Source organism: Phocoena sinus, chromosome X (assembly GCF_008692025.1).
Source record: "Phocoena sinus isolate mPhoSin1 chromosome X, mPhoSin1.pri, whole genome shotgun sequence".
In the NCBI taxonomy this organism is placed as follows: domain Eukaryota; kingdom Metazoa; phylum Chordata; class Mammalia; order Artiodactyla; family Phocoenidae; genus Phocoena; species Phocoena sinus.
In genome coordinates this window covers 63,140,200-63,159,023 of record NC_045784.1, presented here as the reverse complement: position 1 = coordinate 63,159,023, position 18,824 = coordinate 63,140,200, and positions in this window count along the sequence as shown.

The following is an 18,824-nucleotide window of genomic DNA, read 5'->3' as shown; positions in this document are numbered from 1 at the left end:
GTACAGCATTATATTTCAACTTCTGTATATGCTACAGCATGCTTACCACCAAAAGTTTAGCTTCTGTACACCACCATACACTTGACCCTCTTTACCCATTTCACACCCCACTTCCCATCTAGTAACCACTACTCTGTTCTTTGTTTTTGTTTGGTTTGGCTTGTTCATTTATTTTGTTTTCAGTTAGTAAATTTGCTTTTTATAGTCCACATATGAGTGAAATCATATGGTATTTGTCTTCTTCCATTTGGCATTTCACTTAGTATAATGTACTCAAGGTCCAACTATCTTGTTGCAAATGGCAAGATTTCATCTTTTTATGGCTGAGTAGTTAGTATTCCATTGTGTGTGTGTATATATATATATATATATATATATATATATATATATATATATGCACTTAGGTGTTTTCGTAACTTGGCTATTGTAAATAATGCTGCAGTGAACATAAGGGTGCATATATCTCTTTGAATTAGTGCTTTAGTATTCTTTGGATAAATATCCAGAAATAGAATGGCTGAATCACATGGTAATTCTAGTCTTAAATTTTTGAGGAATCTCCGTACTCTTTTCCATAGTGGCTACACCAATTTGCATTCCCACCAACAATGTATGAGGGTTCCCTTTTCTTCACATCCTCAAAAACACTAGTTGTTTTTTGCCTTTTTGGTAGTAGCCATTCTAACAGACGTGAGGTGAAATCTCATTGGGGTTTTGATCTGCATTTCTCTAATACTTAGTGATGTTGAATATCATTTCATGTGCCTCTTGGCCATCTGTATGTCTTCTTTGGGAAAACTGCTATTCATCTCCTCTGCCCTTTTTAAAAATTGCATTGCTTGTTTTACTGTTGTTGAGTTCTATGATATCTTTATATATTTTGGATATTAACCCCTTATTGAATATATGATTTGCAAATATCTTCTCCCATTTGGTAGGTTGTGTTTTTGTTTTGTTGATGGTTTCCTAGCTGTACAGAAGCTTTTTAGTTTGTTGTAGTCCCATTCATTTATTTTTGCTTTTGTTTCTCTTGCCTGAGGAGAGATATCAAGAAAGATATTAGTAAGAATGATGTCAAAGAGCATACTGCCTATGTTTTCTTCTAAGGGTTTTGTGGTTTCATGTCTTACATTCATGTCTTTAATTCATTTTGAATTGAGTTTTGTGTATGGTGTGAGATAATTTCATTCATGTAAAAATATGGCTGTCATATATTCCCAACACCATTTATTGAATAGACTATCCTTTCTCCATTTGTAAGTTCTTTGCCCCTTTGTTGAAATTGTCTATATATGTGTGGGTTTATTTCTGGGATCTCAATTGTGTTCCATTTATCTATGTGTCTGTTTCTGTGCAAGTACCATACTGTTTTGATTACTGTAGCTTTGTAGTATAGTCTGAAGTCAGGGACTATGATACCTCCAGCTTTGTTCTTTTTTCTCAGGATTGCTTTGGCTGTTCAGGGACTTTTGTAGCTCCACATAAATTTTAGGAATTTTTTGTTCTAGTTTTGTGAAAAATATCATTGGGATTTTGATAACTTTCATTGAATCTGTAGGTTGCTAGGTAATATGGACATTTCAACAATGTTAATTCTTCCAATCCATAAGCATGGAGTCTCTTTTCATTTCTTTGTGTCTTCTTAAATTTCTTTCAACAATGTCATATAGTTTTCACTGTACAGGTCTTTCACCTCCTTGGTTAAATTTATTCCTAGGTATTTTACTGTTTTAGTTGCAATTGTAAATGGGATTGTTTTCTTAATTTCTCTTTCTACTAGCTCTTATTAGTATATAGAAATGCAACAATTTTTTGGTATTGATTTTGTGTCCTGGGGCTTTATTGTATTCGTTTATTATTTCTAATAAGTTTTGGGGAGAGTCTTTAGGATTTTCTACATATCAAGTAATGTCACTCACAAGTAGTGACAGTTTTACTTCTCCCTTCACAATTTGAATACCTTTTCTTTCTTTTTATTGCCTAATTGTTCTGGGTAGGACTTCCAATACTATGTTGAATAAGAGTGGCAGGAATGGGAATCTTGGCCTTGTTCCTGATTGTAGAGGATAGCTTTTAGTTTTACCATTGAGTATGAAGTTAGCTGTGGGTTTGTCATATATATGCCTTCATTATATCAAAGTACGTACGTTCTGTGCCCATTTTATTGAGAGTTTTTAAATTCACAAATGGGTATTGAATCTTGTCAAATGCTTTTTCTACATCCATTGAGGTGATTCATTTTGTTAGTGTGATGTGTCACATTTATTGATTTGCAGATGTTGACCATCCTTGCATCCATGGAATAAATCACTTTTAATGTACTGTATTCAATTTGTATTTAATGTACTTGTATTCAATTTGCTAATATTTTCTTGAGGAATTTTGAATCTATGTTCATCAGTGATATTGGCTTCTAATTTTCTTTTTTTGTTTTGTTTTTGTCTGATTTTGATATCAGCATGAGGTTGACCTCATAAAATGAGTTAGGAAGCATTCCCTTCTCTTCAGTTTTTGGAATAGTTTGAGAAGGATAGGTATTAACTCTTCTTTGAATGTTTGGTGGAATTCAACTTTGAAGCTGCCTGGTCCTGAGCTTTTGTCTTTTGGAAGCTTTTTGATTACTGTTTCAATCTCTGTACTAGTGATTGATCTATTCATATTTTCTAGTTCTTTGTGATTCAGTCTTGGAAAATTGTATGATTATAAGAATTCGTTCATTTCTTCTAGGTTGTCCAGTTTTTTAGTATATAGCTGCTCATAATATTCTCTTATAATTATTTGTATTTCTGTAACATCTGTTGTTACTTCTATTTGTTTCTTTCTGACTTTATCAGAGCCTTCTCTTTTTTTTTCTTTGTGAGTCTGTCTAAAGGTTTGTCAATTTAAAAAATCTTTCAAAGAACCAGCTCTTAGTTTCACTGAGATTTTCTGTTGTCTTTTTAGTATCTATTTTATTATTTTCCATTCTGATGTTTATTGTATACTTCCTTCTACCATCCTTGGGATTCGTTTTTTTTTTTTTCTATATCCTTTATGTGTAAAGTTAGATTGGTTATTTGAGAATCTTGTTTCTTGAATCAGACTTGTATTGATATGAACTTCTCTTAGTACTGATTTTGCTGTATCCCATAGATTTTGGTTTGTTGTATTTTCATTTTCATTTGTCTTTAGGTATTTTTTGATTTTTTCCTTTAATTTCTTCATTGACCCAATAGTTGCTCAGTAGTATGTTGTTCAGTCTCCACATATTTTGTGATTTTTCCACCTTTCTTCTTGTAGTTGATTTATAGTTTCATGCCATTATGTTTGGATAGATGCTCGATATGATTTCAATCCTAAATCTATTGAGAATTGTTTTGTGTCACTACATATGCTCTATTCTTGAAAAAGTACCAAGTGCATGAGAGAAGAATGTGTACTCTGCTGCATTTGGATGGAATGCTCTATACAAATTTATCAAATACATCTGGTCTAATGTTTCATTTAAGGCCACTGTTTTTGTGACTTTCTGGCTGGATGATTTATTCATTGATGTTAGTGGGGTATTAAAACCCCAGTATTATTTTGTTGCTGTCAATTTCTCCCTTTAGGTCTGTTAATAATTGCTTTGTATATTTTGGTGATCCAATGTTAGTTGCATATATGCTAATATCTGTTATTTCTTCTTGATGAATTGTCCCCTTTCTCATTATATAATGTCCATCTTTGTCTTGTTATATTTTTTACCTTAAGTCTATTTTGTCCGATATGAATATGGCTACATTCACTTTCTTTTGGGTGCCATTTACTTGGAGTAAAATCTTCCATCCCTTCACTTTGAGCCTATGTTTGAATTTAGAATTGAGGTGGGTCTCCTGGAAGCAGCATAGAGTTAGGTCTTATTTTTAATATATCCAGCCACTCTGGATGTTAGTTGCTGCTGTACAGCAAAGTTAATCTGTTATACATATACATATATCCACTCTTTAGATTATTTTCCCATATAGATCATTACAGAGTACTGAGTTCCCTGTGCTATACAGTAGGTTCTTATTAGTTATCTATTCTATATTTATTAGTGTGTATATGTCAATCCCAATCTTCCAATTTATCTCTCCTTGCCCTTTCCCCCTTGATAACCATAAGTTTGATTTCTACATCTGTGACTCTATTTCTGTTTTGTAAATTAGTTCATATGTACTATATTTTTAGATTCCAAATATAAGCGATATCATATGATATTTGTCTTTCTGTGTCTGACTTACTTCACTAAGTATGACAATCTCTAGGTCCATCCATGTTGCTGCAAATGACATTATTTTGTTCTTTTTATGACTAAGTAATATTCCATTGTATATATGTACCACATCTTCTTTATCCATTCATCTGTTGATGGACATTTAGGTTGCTTCCATGTCTTGGCTACTGTAAGTAGTGCTGCAATGAACATTGGGTGCATGTATCTTTTCAAATTATGGTTTTCTCCAGACATATGCCCAGGAGTGGGATTGCTGGATCATATGGTAGCTCTATTTTTAGTTTTTAAAGGAATCTCCATACTGTTTCCATAGTGGCTGCACCAATTTGCATTCCTACAAACCGTGTAGGAGGGCTCCTTTTTCTCAACACCCTTTTCCAGCATTTATTATTTCTAGATTTTTTGGTGATGGCCACTTGGACAAGTGTGAGGTGATACTTCATGGAAGTTTTGATTTGCATTTATCCAGTAATTAGTAATGTTGAGCATCTTTTCATGTGCTTTTTTTAAAAATTAATTTTTATTGGAGTATAGTTGCTTTTCAATGATGTGTTAGCTTCTACTGCACAGCAAAATGAATCACCCATACATATACATATATCCCCGCCCTTTTGGATTTCCCTCCCTTTTAGGACACCAGAGTGCATTAAGTAGGGTCCCCTGTGCTATACAGTATGTTCCCCTCCATTGTGTATTTTATAAATAGTATCAAGAGTGTATATTGTCAATCCTAATCTCCCAGGTCCTCCCACCCCACCCCCTCCCGCCTTGGTAGCCATACATTTGTTCTCTACATCTCTATTTCTGCTTTGCAAATAAGGTCATGTATACCATTTTTCTGGATTCCACATATATGCATTAATATACGATATTTATTTTTCTCTTTCTCACTTCACTCTGTATGACAGTCTCTAGGTCCATCCACATCTCTGCTGATGACAAAATTTCGTTGTCTTTTATGGCTGAATAATATTCCATTGTATATGGGTGACACATCTTCTTTATCCAGTCCTCTGTTGATGGACATTTAGTTTGTTTCCATGTCAGGGCTATTGTAAATAGTGCTGTTATTAACATTGGGGTGCATGTGTCTTTTTGAATTATGGCTTTCTCTGGGTATATGCACAGTAGTGGGACTGCTGGGACATATGATTATTCTACTTTTAGTTTTATTAGGAACCTCCATACTGTTTTCCAAAGTGGATTTATCAATTTACATTCCCACCAACAGTGTAAGAGTGTTCCCTTTCCCCCACATCCTCTACAGCAATTATTGTTTGTAGATTTGTTTCTTATGGTTTCAATTTATTATTTGTTTGTGTGTTTGTTTATTTATTTATTTATTTATTATTTTTAACATCTTTATTGGAGTATAATTGCTTTATGATGTTGTGTTAATTTCTGCTGTATAACAAAGAGAATCAGCTATATGTATACACATATCCACATATACCCTACTTCTTGCATCTCCCTCCCACCCTCCCTATCCCACCCCTCTAGGTGGTCACAAAGCACTGAGCTTATCTCCCTCTGCTATGTGGCTGCTTCCCACTAGCTATTTTACATTTGGTAGTGTGTATATGTGAATGCTACTCTCTAACTTCGTCCCAGCTTATCCTTCCTCACTGTGTTACCTCAAGTCCATTTTCTACATCTGTGTCTTTATTCCTGTCCCACCCTTAGGTTCATCAAAACCGTTTTTTTTTTTTTTTTAGATTCCATGTATATGTTTTAGCATACAGTATTTTTTTTTCTCTTTCTGACTTACTTCACTCTGTATGACAGACTCTAGGTCCATTCACCTCACTACTAATAACTCAATTTCGTTTCTTTTTATAGCTGAGTAATATTCCATTGCATATATGTGCCACGTCTTCTTTATCCATTCATCTGTCAATGGACATTTAAGTTGCTCCAATGTTCTGGCTATTGTAAATAGTGCTGCAATGAACACTGAGGTACATGTCTCTTTTTGAATTATTGTTTTCCCAGGGTATATGCCCAGTAGTGGTATTGCTGGGTCATATGGTAGTTCTATTTTTAGCTTTCTAAGGAACCTCCATACTGTTCTCCACAGCGGCTGTATTAATTTACATTCCCACCAACAGTGCAAGGGGGTTCCCTTTTCTCCACACCCTCTACAGCAAGTACTGTTTGTGGATTTTTTGATGGAGGCCATTCTGACCAGTGTAAATGATACCTCATTGTGGTTTTGATTTGCATTTCTCTAATAATTAGTGATGTTGAGCATTTTTCATGTGCTTTTAGCCATCTGTATGACTTCTTTGGAGAAATGTCTATATCTTCTGCTTAGTTTTTGATTGGGTTATTTGTCTTTTTGATATTGAGCTGCACGAGCTGTTTGTATATTTTCAAGATGATTAACCCCTTGTCAGTTGCTTTTTTTGCAAATATTTTCTCCCATTCTGTGGGTTGTCATTCTGTTTCATTTATGGTTTCCTTTGTTGTGCAAAAGATTTTAAGTTCAACTAGGTCTCATTTGTTTATTTTTGTTTTTATTTTCCTTATTCTAGAAGGTGGGTCAAAAAAGATATTTCTGTGATTTATGTCAGAGTGTTTTGCCTATGTTTTCCTCTAAGACTTTTATACCATCCAGTCTTATAGTTGTCTTTAACCCATTTTGAGATAATTTTTATGTATGGTGTTAGACAGTGTTCTAATTTCATTCTTTTATATGTAGCTGTCCTGTTCTCCCAGCACCTTTTACTGAAGAGACTGTCTTTTCTCCATAATGTATTCTTGCCTCTTTTGTCATAGATTTGGTGGCCATAGGTGTGTGGGTTTATATCTGGACTTTCTATTGCTGGTCCATTGATCTATATTTCTGTTTTTGTGCCAGTACCATACTGTTTTGATGACTTTAGCTTTGTAGAAGAGTCTGAAGTCAGGTAGCCTGATTCCTCCAGCTCCATTTTTCTTTCTCAAGATTATGTTGGCTACTTGGCATCTTTGTGTATTCATACAAATTGTAAAATTTTCTGTTCTAATTCTGTGAAAAATGTTATTGGTAATTTGCTAGGGATTGCATTGAACCTGTAGATTACTTTTTGACAATATTGATTTTCCAATCCAAGAACATGTTATATCTCTCCAGTCTGTTTGTGTCCTCTCTGATTTCTTTCATCAGTATCTTATAGTTTTCTGAGTACAGGTCTTTTGCCTCCTTAGGTAGGTTTATTCCTAGGTATTTTATTCTCTTTGTTGCAATGATAAATGGGATTCTTTCCTTGATTTCCCTTTCTGATCTTTCATTGTTACCATTCATGGTAAAAATGGTAAGAGTGGACATCCTTGTCTTGTTCCTGATCTTAGAGGGAATGCTATCAGCTTTTCACTGTTGAGTATGGTGTTAGCTGTAGTATTGTCATATATGTCCTTTACTATACTGAGGTATGTTCCCTCTATGCCCACATTCTGGAAGTTTTTGTCATAAATGGGTATTGAATTTTGTCAAAAGATTTTTCTACCTGTACTGAGATGATCATGTTTTATTTCTTCAGATTGTTAATGTGGTGTATCACACTGATTGATTTGTGAATATTGAAGAATCCTTGCATCCCTGGGATAAATCCTGCTTGATCATGGTGTAAGATCGTTTTAATGTGTTGTTGGATTCAGTTTGCTAGTATTTTGTTGACGAATTTTACATTTGAGTTCATCAGTAATAGACTTCCAAAACTAGGTTGAATAATAGTGGTGAGAGTGGACATCCTTGTCTTGTTCCTGATCTTAGAGGAAATGGTTTCAGTTTTTCACAATTGAGAATGATGTTGGCTGTGGGTCTGTGATATATAGCCTTTATTATGTTGAGGTAAATTCCTCTATGCCTACTTTCTGGAGGATTTTTATCATAAATGGATGTTGAATTATGTTGAAAGCTTTCTCTGCATCTATTGAGAGGATCATATGCCTTTTCTCCTTCAATTTGTTAATATGGTGTATCACATTGATTGATTTGCATATATTGAAGAATCCTTGCATTCGTGGGATAAACTCCACTTGATCATGGTGTATGATCCTTTTAATGTGCTGTTGGATTCTGTTTGCTAGTATTTTATTGAGCATTTTTGCATCTATGTTCATCAGTGATATTGGCCTGTAGTTTCCTTTCTTTGTGACATCTTTGTCTGGTTTTGGTATCAGGGTGATGGTGGCCTCATAGAATGAGTTTGGGAGTGTTCCTCCCTCTGCTATATTTTGGAAGATTTTGAGAAGGATAGATGTTAGCGCTTCTCTAAAAGTTTGATAGAATTCGCCTGTGAATCCATCTGGTCCTGGGCTTTTGTTTGTTGGAAGGTTTTTAATCACAGTCTCAATTTCAGTGCTTGTGATTAGTCTGTTTATATTTTCTATTTCTTTCTGGTTCAGTCTTGGAAGGTTGTGCTTTTCTAAGAATTTGTCCCTTTCTTCCAGGTTTCCATTTTATTGGCATATATTTGCTTGTAGTAATCTCTCATGATCCTTTGTATTTCTGCAGTGTCAGTTGTTACTTCTCATTTTACGTTTCTAAGTCTATTGATCTGAGTCTTCTCCCTTTTTTTCTTGATGAGTCTGGCTAATGGTTTATCAATTTTTATTATGTTCTCCAAGGACCACCTTTTAGTTTTATTGATCTTTGCTATTGTTTCCTTCATTTCCTTTTCATTTATTTCTGATCTGATCTTTATGATTTCTTTCCTTCTCTAAGTTTGGGGGTTTTTTAATTATTCTTTCTCTAATTGCTTTAGATGTAAGGTTAGGTTGTTTATTTGAGATTTTTCTTGTTTTCTGAGGTAGGGTTGTAATGCTATAAACTTCCCTCTTAGAACTGCTTTTGTTGCATCCCATAGGTTTTGGGTCTCCGTGTTTTCATTGTCATTTCTTTCTAGGTATTTTTTGATTTCCTCTGATTTGTTCAGTGATGTCTTTGTTATTTAGTAGTGTATTGTTTAGCCTCCATGTGTTTGTATTTTTTACATATTTTTTCCTGTAATTGATATCTAGTCTCATAGAGTTGTGGTTGGAAAATATACTTGATACAATTTCCATTTTCTTAAATTTACCAAGGCTTGATACCCAAGATATGATCTATCCTGGAGAATGTTCCATGAGCACTTGAGAAGTGTATTCTGTTGTGTATGGATGGAATGTCCTATAAATATCAATTAAGTCCGTCTTGTTTAATGTATCATTTAAAGCTTGTGTTTCCATATTTATTTTCATTTTTGATGATCTGTCCATTGGTGAAAGTGGGATGTTAAAGTCCCTTACTACGATTTTATTACTGTCAATTTCCCCTTTTATGGCTGTTAGCATTTTCCTTATGTATTGTGGTGCTCCTATGTTGGGTGCATAAATATTTACAATTTTTATATCTTCTTTTTGATTGATCCCTTGATCATTATGTAGTGTCCTTCTTTGTCTCGTGCAATACTCTTTATTTTAAAGTCTATATTGTCTGATATGAGAATTATTACTCCAGCTTTATTTGATTTCCACTGGCATGGAATATCTTTTTGCATCCCCTCACTTTCAGTCTGTACGTGTTCCTAGGTCTGAAGTGGGTCTCTTGTAGACAGCATACATATGGGTCTTGTTTTTGTATCCATTCAGCCAGTCTATGTCTTTTGCTTGGAGCATTTAATCCATTTACCTTAAGGTAGTTATTGATATGTATTTTCCTATTACCATTTTCTCAATTGTTTTGGGTTTGTTACTGGAGGTCTTTTCCTTCTCTTGTGTTTCTTGCCTAGAGAAGTTCCTTTAGCATTTTTTGTAAAGCTGGTTTCGTGGTGCTGAATTCTCTTAGCTTTTGATTGTCTGTAAAGGTGTTAATTTCTCTGTCGAATCTGAATGAGATCCTTTCTAGTTAGAGTAATCTTGGTTGTAGTTTTTTCCCTTTCATCGTTTTAAATATGTCCTGCCAGTCCCTTCTGGCTTGCAGAGTTTCTGCTGAAAGATCTGCTGTTAACCTTATGGGGATTCCCTTGTATGTTATTTGTTGTTTTTCCCTTGCTGCTTTTAATATTTTTTCTTTGTATTTAAATTTTCATAGTTTGATTAATATGTGTCTTGGCATGTTTCTCCTTGGATATATGCTGTATGGGACTCTCTGCCCTTCCTGGGTTTGATTGACTATTTCCTTTCCCATATTAAGGAAGTTTTCAATGATAATCTCTTGAAATATTTTCTCATTCCCTTTCTTTTTATCTTCTTCTTCTAGGACGCCTATAATTCGAATGTTGGTGTGTTTAATGTTGTCCCAGAGGTCTCTGAGACTGTCCTCAGTTCTTTTCATTCTTTTTTCTTTATTCTGCTCTGCAGTAGTTATTTCCATTATTTTATCTTCCTGGACACTTACCTGTTCTTCTGCCTCATGTATTCTGCTACTGATTCTTTCCAGAGAATTTTTAATTTCATTTATTGTGTTGCTCTTCATTGTTTCTTTGCTCTTTAGTTCTTCTAGGTCCTTGTTAAGTGTTTCTTGTATTTTCTCCATTCTATTTCCAAGATTTTGGATCATCTTTGCTATCATTACTCTGAATTCTTTTTCAGGTAGGCTGCCTATTTTCTCTTCATTTGTTTGGTCCGGTGGGTTTTTACCTTGCTCCTTCCTCTGCTGTGTGTTTCTCTGTCTTCTCACTTTGCTTAACTTATTGTGTTTGGGGTCTCCTTTTCACAGGCTGCAGGTTCATAGTTCCTGTTGTTTTTGGTGTCTGCCTCCAGTGGCTAAGTTCGGTTCAGTGCGTTTTGTTGGCTTCCTGGTAGAGGGGAGTGGTGCCTGTGTTCTGGTGGATGAAGCTGGGTCTTGTCTTTCTGGTGGGCAGGACTGAGTCTGGTCGTGTGTTTTGTGGTGTCTGTGACCTTTTTATGATTTTATGCAGACTCTGTGCTAATGGGTTGGGTTGTGCTCCTGTTTTGCTAGTTGTTTTGCATAGGATGTCCAGCACTGTAACTTGCTGGTCATTGAGTGGAGTTGGGTCTTAGCGTTGAGATGGAGATCTCTGGGGAGCTTTTGCCGTTTGATATTACATGGAACCAGGAGGTCTCTAGTGGACCAATGTCCTGAACTCGGCTCTCCTACCTCAGTGGCACAGGCCTGACCCCCAGCCGGAGCACCAAGACCCTGTCTGCCACATGGCAGGCTCTTTTTGGCCCTCGTTGTCTGGTCCTCAAGCTACCACCCGTCAGCCTCTTCTGCACCCTCAGAGTTCCCAGCAGTGCCCTCTCATTGACTTTTGACAATTTTAAAATAATGTGTGTTGTAGAAGGTCCTTTTGCATGGTGGCAATTAGGTGTTTTCTTAGTTTCATAGACTTGTATATCCAGTTCCTTCTCCAGATTGCAGAAGTTCTCAGTTATTATTTCTTCAAATAAACTCTCTACTCCTTTCTCTCTTTCTTCTCCTTCTGGGATACATATTTTCCTAATGTTGTTTTCCTCATAGGGTTGGATAGTTCTTGTAAAATTTCTTTTTTTAAGATCTCAATTCTTTCTCCTCTTATACCTGTATCACTTCTAGATTTCTAGCTTTCATATCACTAATCTCTCTTCTATAAAGTCTACTCTGTTTCCAATGTTTTTTAATGCATTCTTAATCTCATTTATCCAATTTTTCAGCTCCAGAATTTGTGGTTCTTTTTTAAGGTTTCAGTCTCTTTGGTAAGGCAATCTTCCTGTTTATTAATTTTTTTCCTGAACTCATTGAATTGCCTTTCTGAGTTTTCTTGTAGTTCACTGAGTTTCTTCATGACAGCTATTTTGAATTCTCTGTTAGTTAGACCACACCCCAGTCTAGGGGCGAGAGCTGCTAGTGAGGAGATCACCATTTTATAAAGAAATGGAAAAAAGTGAAATAAAAATGTGTGAAATCAGTTAGATCACAATATTCTGTGACTTTAAATTTGGTTTTTGGAGAACTTTTATTTTCTTTTTGTGATACAGTGCTTAATTGTGCTTGATATGTTGGTCCTATGTTGGCACATTTGAAGTAGTGAACAGTTTTCTTCTTCGGGTAAAGCTTTTTTTTCCCCCACCTGATTCTAATAATTCGTTTAGAAATTAGAGGTCTTTCTTTTGGTTTCCAGTAGGTGGTGTTATAGCACACGTTTTTGCTCTTTATCTGAGCTGCCTCCCATCATTATTTGAGAGTTCGCACTTTCCAATTTTCACTGCCTCTGTCAGAGGTTTCTCTGGTGCAAGGATCCTCACTGCTTATGCCTTCCGGGTGACTGGTGCCTTGCTGCTGCTCGTGTCGCTGGTATTGCTTGCTGGGGCATTGGTATGGTGGATGCTTCTGCCATGTCTGAAGTTTCCTGTGTCTCGGGCTCCGCCGCTATTGGGAGAGGGGGAGGGTGGAGAGGGAGCTTGCGTTGTGAGTGCCTCTGCCTTGTCTGGGGTTGTCAGGTTCATGGTTGCCACCGCTTCGGGCTGGGGGTGGGGGGCCAGAAATCATGGGCACCTTCAAGTCTGGGGAGAGAGGTCTCAGGTACCACTGCTACTGTTGCTCCTTCTTGGAGAGAGAGCAGTTGGAGCCACATATTGGGCACCCCAGCCCTGGTGTCCAACACCAGGAAGATGAGTCCCCTTGGCTGGTCGGAGGGCTGGTAGGAATAACAGGAGGGCAGCTGGATGCCTGGATTCTCCTTCCTGGCTCCCAAAACAGGGCAAGAGGATGGATTTAAATTGCACAGGTCGCTGGCCACTTTCCTATGACCACCCCAGGCATGCCCCAGCCTGAACCAAGCACTCACTCTGCCACGCTTGCTTCATGACAAAGCTCCACACTGGGGTGAGGGCTGTCATGACTGAGGGGAGAGCTTTGTTGTGAGGCATCAACGTGTCTCAGACCTGGACCAGCCTCTTTGCAGGGTGCGAGCAGCCATTACTGGCACAAATGTGGGCAGTGCATCAGAAGTGGTCCAGATGTCTGACTGTAGCCAGACTGCCACAGTCTGTACCCCAACCTATGTCAAGCACCCATGACAGTCCCTCTTGCTCCAGCACTGCTCCTCTCTAGGGCAAGTGTGCTGGTGCTGGGAACAGTGAGAGCACGCACTTGAAAGGAATGGAGCCAGCTTGGAACTGGACCTCAGGGCTTCTGCTCCAGGAACTTGGGACCTAACCCCACTCCCAATAGGGCAGTGATGGCCACTGAGCAGTGAAGACCGGGCTCATCCTGGCTCTGGCCCTAGCCCTCCATCTCTGGCCACAGCTACTATCACGCTGATAGCTTCTAGCACACAATGCGAAAAACAAAACTTATGTTCACATCAGATCCAGCTCTCCCACCAAAGTCACTGGGCACATGCAGACTGTATAGGGAAACTCCCAGACAAGGACACCCCTTCAAGACTGCAATGCACAACTCATTCACCTAATTTCATAGAGACAGAGAAAGGTAATCAAAATAAGACAGAGGAATTTGTTTCAATTGAAAGAGCAAGATAAATTCTCTCAAAAAACTAATGAAACAAAAATAAACAATTTACAGATAAAGAGTTCAAAACATTAGCAAAGGAATGCTACTGAATTGGGAAAAAGAATAGATGAAGGCTGTGAGAATTTCTATTTATTTATTATAAAATTTTCATACAATTTAATTAATTATTTTTTATTGGAGTATAGTTGCTTTACAATATTGTGTTAGTTTATACTATATAGCAAAGTGAATTAATACAATTTTAAAAGGTTACTTTAGATTTACAGTTATTAAAAAATATTGACTATATTCCCCGTGTTGTACAATACATCCTTGAGCCTATCTTACATCCAAGAGTTTGTGCATCCCATCCCCCCATTCCTATGTTGCCCCTCCTCCCTGCCACTGGTAACTACTAGTTTGTTCTCTATATCTGTGAGTCTGCTTCTTTTTTGTTATATTCACTAGTTTGTTGTAGAATTTAGAGTCCACATATAAGTGACATCATACAGTAGTTGTCTTTCTCTGTCTGACATTTACTTCACATAACATAATGCCTTCCAAGTCTATCCATGTTGCTGCAAATGGCAAAATTTTGTTCATATATATATATATATGTATATATATATATATATATATATATATGTATACTACATCTTCTTTATCCATTCAACTGCTGATGGACGTTTAGGTTGTTTCCATATCTTGGCAATTGTAAATAATGCTGCTGCGAACGTTGGGATGAATGTATCTTTTCAAACTCATATTTTAGGGGTTTTGTTGCTTATATACCCAGGAGTGGAATTGCTAGGTCATATTGTAGATCTATCTTTAGTTCTTGAGCAACCTCCATACTGTTTTCCATAGTGGCTTCAACAATTTACATTCCTACCAAAAGTGTACAAGGGTTCCCTTTTTTCCATGTCCTTACCCAAAATTGCTATTTGTTGTCTTTTTGATAATAGCCATTCTGACAGGTATGAGGTGATATCTCATTGTGGTTTTGATTTGCATACCATTGATTAGTGATGTTAAGAATCTTTTCATGTGTCCATTGCCCATCTCTATGAATTCTTTGGAAAAATGTCTATTCAGGTCTTCTGCCAATTTTTAAAATCAGGCTGTTTGCTTTTTGGATGTTGAGTTGTATGAGTAGCTTATATATGTTGGATATTAATCCTTTATTGGTCATATTATTTGAAAATATCTTCTTCCATTCAGTAGGTTGTCTTTTTGTTTTTCAATGGTTTCCTTTGCTGTGCAAAAGCTTTTAAGTTTAATTAGGTCCCATTTGTTTATTTTTGCTTCTGTTTCCTTTGCATTAGGAGACGGATCCAAAAAAATATTGCTGCAATTTATGTCAAAAATTGTTCTGCCTATGTTTCCCTCTAGGACTTTTATAGTATCGGTCTTACATTTAGGTCTCTAATCCATTTTGAGTTTATTTTTGTATATGGTGTTACACAATGTTCTAATTTCATTCTTTTACATGTAGCTGTCCAGTTTCCCTAGCACCTTTTATTAAGACTGCCTTTTCTCCATTGCATATTCTTGCCACCTGTGCAGTAGATTAAGTTTCCGTAAGTGCGTGGGTTTATTTCTAGTCTCTCTATCCTGTTCCATTGATCGATGTATCTGGTTTTGTGCCAGCACCATACTGTGTTGATTACTTTAGCTTTGATTACTTAATAAAGTCTGAAGTTGGGGGGATGATTCCTCCAGCTCTGTCCTTTCTCAAGATTGTTTTGCCTATTCAGGGTCTTTTGTGTTTCCATACAAATCTTAAAATTATTTGTTCTAGTTTTGAGAAAAATGCCATTGGTATTTTGATAGGGATTACATTAAATCTGTATATTATATGGGGTAGTATGGTCATTTTAACAATATTAATTCCTCCAAACCAAGAATGTGGTTTATCTTTCTAACTGTTTTTGTCATTTTCCATTTCCTTCATCATTGTCTTATAGTTTTAGGAGTCCAGGTTTTTACCTCCTTAGGTAGGTTTATTCCTGATATTTTATTTTTTTTGATGTGATAGAAAATGGGATTGTTGCCTTAATTTATCTTTCTGACTGTTCATTTTTAATGTATAGAAATGCACCAGATTTCTTTCTGTTTTTGAAAACCTTTATTGGAGTATAATTGCTTTAAAATGGTGTGTTAGTTTCAGCTTTATAACAAAGTGAATCAGCTATACATATACATATGTTCCCATATCTCTTCCCTCTTGTGTCTCCCTCCCATGCTCTGATACCACCCCTCTACGTGGTCAAAGCACTGAGCTGATCTCCCTGTGCTATGTGGCTGCTTCCCACTAGCTACCTATTTTACGTTTGGTAGTACATATAAGTACATGCCACTTTCTTACTTTGTCTCAGCTTACCCTTCCCCTTACCTGTGTCCTCAAGTCCATTCTCTACATCTGCATCTTTATTCCTGTCCTGCCCCTAGGTTCTTCAGAATCACTTTTTTTAAGAGTCCATATATATGTGTCAGCATATGGTATTTGTTTTACTTTTTCTGACTTACTTTACTCTGTAGGACAGAATCAAGGTCCATCCACCTCACTACAAACAACTCAATTTCCTTTCTTTTTATGGCTAAGTAATATTCCATTGTATATATATGCCACATCTTCTTTATGCATTCATCTGTCGATGGACACTTAGGTTGCTTCCATGTCCTGGCTATTGTAAATAGAGCTGCAATGAACATTGTGATACATGACTCTTTTTTTTTTTTTTTGCGGTACACGGGCCTCTCACTGTTGTGGCCCCTCCCGTTGCACAGGCTCCGGACGCGCGGGCTCAGCGGCCATGGCTCACGGGCCCAGCAGCTCCCGGACCGGGGCACGAACCCGTGTCCCCTGCATCGGCAGGCGGACTCTCAACCACTGCGCCACCAGGGAAGCCCCATGACTCTTTTTGAATTACAGTTTTCTCAAGGTATATGCCCAGTAGTTTGATTGCTGGGTAGTATGGTAGTTCTATTTTTAGTTTTTTAAAGATCCTCCATACTGTTCTCCATAGTGGCTGTATCAATTTACATTCCCACCAACAATGCAAGAGGGTTCCCTTTTCTTCACACACTCTCCAGCATTTATTGTTTGTAGATATTTTGATGATGGCCATTCTGACTGGTGTGAGGTGATACCTCATTGTATTTTGGATTTGCATATCTCTAATGATTAGTGATGTTGAGCATCCTTTCATATGTTTGTTGGCAATCTATATACCTTCTTTGGAGAAATGTCTATTTAGGTCTTCTGCCCATTTTTTCATTGGGTTCTTTGTTTTTCGTATTGAGGGGCTTGTAAATTTTGGAGATCAACCTTTGTCAGTTGCTTCATTTGCAAATATTTTCTCCCGTTCTGAGGGTTGATTTTTTGTCTTGTTTATGGTTTCCTTTGCTGTGCAAAAGCTTTCAAGTTTCATTAGGTCCCATTTGTTTCATTTTGTTTTTATTTCCATTTCTCTAGGTGGTGGGTCAAAAAGGATCTTGCTGTGATTTATGTCATAGAGTGTTCTGCCTATGATTTCCTCTAAGAGTTTTAGAGTGTCTGGCCTTACACTTAGGTCTTTAATCCATTTTGAGTTTATTTTTGTTACGGTGTTAGGGGGTGTTCTAACTTCATTCTTTTACATGTAGCTGTCCAGTTTTCTCAGCATCACTTATTGAAGTGGCTGTCTTTTCTCCATTGTATATTCTTGCCTACTTTATCAAAAATAAGGTGACCATATGTGTGTGGGTTTATCTCTGGGCTTTCTATCCTGTTCCATTGATCTATATATCTTTTTTTATCTGCCAGTTACATACTCTCTTGATTACTGTAGCATTGTAGTATAGTCTGAAGTCAGGGAGCATGATTCCTCCAGCTCCATTTTTCTTTCTCAAGATTGCTTTGGCTATTCAGGGCCTTTTGTGTTTCATTACAAATTGTGAAATTTTTTGTTCTAGTTCTCTGTAAAATGCCTTTGGTAGTTTGATACGGATTGCACTGAATCTGTAGATTGCTTTGGGTAGTAGAGTCGTTTTTACAGCGTTGATTCTTCCAATCTAAGAACATGGTATATCTCTCCATCTGTTTGCATCGTGTTTAATTTCTTTCCTGAGTGTCTTATAGCTTTCTGCATACAGGTCTTGGTTCCCGTAGTTAGATTTATTCCTAGGTATTCTATTCTTTTTGTTGCAGTGGTAAATGGGAGTGTTTCCTTAATTTCTCTTTTATATTTTTAATCATTAGTGTATAGGAATGCAAGAGATTTCTGTGCATTAATTTTATATCCTGCTAGTTTACCACATTCATTGAGCAGCACTAGTAGTTTTCTGGTAGAGTCTTTAGGATTCTCTATGTATAGTATCATATCATCTGCAAAGAGTGACAGCTTTACTTCTTCTTTTCCGATTTGGATTCTTTTATTTCTTTTTCTTCCCTGACTGCTGTGGCTAAAACTTCCAAAAATATGCTGAATAATAGTGGTGAGAGTGGGCAACCTTGTCTTGTTCCTGATCTTAGTGGAAATGATTTCAGTTTTTCACCATTGAGAACGATGTTGGCTGTGTGTTTGTCGTATATGGCTTTTATTATGTTGAGGTAAGTTCCCTCTATGCCTACTTTCTGGAGGGTTTTTATCATAAATAGGTGGTGAATTTTGTCAAAAAAATTTTTTTACATCTATTGAGATGATCATATGGCTTTTATCCTTCCATTTGTTAATGTGGTGTATCACATTGGTTGATTTGCGTATATTGAAGAATCTTCGCATTCTAGGGATAAACCCCTCTTCATCATGGTGTATGATCCTTTTAATGTGCTGTTGGATTCTATTTGCTAGTATTTGTTTGAGGATTTTTGCATCTATGTTCAACCGTGATATTGGTCTGTGGTTTTCTTTCTTTGTGACATCTTTGTCTGGTTTTGGTATCAGGGTGATGGTGGCCTCATAGGCCAGAGGGAGTGTTCCTCCCTCTGCTATATTTTGGAAGAGTTTGAGAAGGATAGGTGTTAGCTCTTCTCTAAATTTTTGATAGAATTCGCCTGTGAAGCCATCTGTTCCTCGGCTTTTGTTTGTTGGAAGCTTTTTAATCATAGTTTCAATTTCAGTGCTTGTGATTGGGTTGTTTATATTTTCTATTTCTTCCTGGTTCAGTCACAGAAGGTTGTGC